Source organism: Meleagris gallopavo, chromosome Z (genome assembly GCF_000146605.3).
Source record: "Meleagris gallopavo isolate NT-WF06-2002-E0010 breed Aviagen turkey brand Nicholas breeding stock chromosome Z, Turkey_5.1, whole genome shotgun sequence".
NCBI classification, from domain to species: Eukaryota; Metazoa; Chordata; class Aves; order Galliformes; family Phasianidae; genus Meleagris; species Meleagris gallopavo.
In genome coordinates, this window is record NC_015041.2 from 55,948,255 (window position 1) to 55,950,301 (window position 2,047).

Here is a 2,047-nt window from a genome sequence, read left to right on the forward strand (position 1 = left end):
AAGTCTTATGAGGAGCAGCTGAGGGAATTGGGATTGTTTAGTCTGGAGAAGAGTAGGCTCAGAGGAGAACTCATTGCACTCTACAACTTCCTGAAGGGAGGTTGGGGTGAAGAGGGGTTTGGCCTCTTCTCTGTGGCCTGGTCCAGAACAGGACCCAGGGAAAGGCCGCAAGTTGTATCAGAAGAGGATTAGGTTAGACATGAGGAAAAACTTTTTCTCTCAGAGAGTGGTCAGGCAATGGAATGGCCTGCCCAGAGAGGTCATGGAGTCACCGTCCCTGGAAGTGTTCAAGAGGCGTCTGGACAAGGAGCTGCAAGATATGCTTTAGTAGCTTGTGGTAGCAGTGGTAGTGAGAAGATGGTTGGACTAGATGATCTTATAGGTCTTTTCCAACCTTGTGATTCTATGATTTGTTTAACCACACACTGCTGACTAAGTGCTGTGTACTCTCCAAAGGCACTTCAGCTTTTATTATTCATCCTGTTGAGGGACAACCTTGTCCCACAGGAAAGAAGCCAGATAACAACAAGGCAGTGTTGCAGTGTTGGGAACACTTGGCTGGAGAGCAGATCAGGGCTGTGCTAGTCTGGCTCCAGCACAGGAGGAGCTTCACAATCTGAGAGAGGGTCTGCAGAAGGGTTGAATGGGAGATAAGGAGTCTTGAAGCAGAAAGACCAAAAGATCAGGCTCAAAGAATGAGATGTATATGGCCTAAGCATAAATCATAGGTTCCAGAATTTTTTCTCTTAAGGCAGTGGACAGCAAACTGCAACATACGTACTCAGAGCTGACACGCAGGCACCCATGCTGCACAGATAACTCCTCCCTCCTATACCAAATGTTTTCCAAGAACAGTTGAATTACTTCTCCTGCACCCGCTTGTAGTGCAAAACTATCAAAAGAAAAGAGACAGGAGTGAAATCTGAAAAGTAAACGGGGAGTGAAGAGTGGAAAAAGAAATTAAGAGATGATGAATCAGGGGGCTGGAGGATGAAAATGTGAACCAGCAAATAAAACTGTGCAGACTGTTTCATCTCTATTATAGAGAACTGAAACAAGCACTGATTTGCCCTGACTATGTGTGTGTGCGTGTAGGCATATGTATACATGCATATGCAGATCCATCTATCTATCCAGACACAGATATATTGACATGTATGTATCTTACTACATTAGTAAAGCCAAAAGAGTGACACAGAGGTAAATATTCTGTATGTGTGTAGGTTTTAATACCTTTTAATGCTTTCCACAAACCAGGAAAGTTGAATTGAAGGTGGTTGTAACTCTCTGACCCCATCATCTGTGAGAGCAGAGTAGGTGGGCGGAACTACTGAATACAATACTCCATTTTCATTATATACTTATTCTGGGTTGTAATCATAGCTTTCTGAAACCTTGCTCCAAAATATGATGGAAAGACTGAACTAACTGCATGCTAAATTTGTGGTACTTTAAAAGTTGTTGGAGTAAGCCTAAGGATTTATTACAACTTACAGTCTCCAGTGATGTGTGCAAGGAGACACCCACACTGCTCTTGCTCTTTGTAACTGCAGTTGTATACATGTAACAACATCTCTAAAGACTGCATTAAAAATAGAATATTTCTGTATTGATTTAATACGCAGAAAGGCATGATAAGTAGATTTTCAACAGCTGAAATACACTGCTGACAGTACATCCTTTGTCTTTAAATAAATTTTGTAAGAGGCATAAAGTAAATAAAAGACTGAAAAACAGGCATTAGAACATAGAGTCTTACTCAGCTGTGAATTTTATCTGTGACTGTCAGTTTTAAGGTATCTAACAAATGTATTGGGCCCATTATCTCACATGTCTTGAAGAGGAACCATTTCTAAATATTCAAAATAGCCCTTTCTCAGCTGCCAGACATCAGCTAGAGACCATCTGTTTTCAGAAAGTATCTCTGCACTGAGTCTTTCTCAAATACTTCCATCCCAGCCTACCGAGTTCTGGGAACAAGTGAATCAAATGAGACAGAGGTAATCACAAGCATTTCTACAAAGAATTTATGTATGAATAATGTTAT

General features: G+C 41.3%; 1 protein-coding gene across 1 annotated transcript in view; it reads right to left on the bottom strand.

Moving 5' to 3' along the window:
- Positions 1 to 2,047, bottom strand: part of VCAN (versican) — a 156,108-nt gene that overhangs the window by 83,947 nt on the left and 70,114 nt on the right. The gene's annotated exons all lie outside the window — the stretch shown is intronic.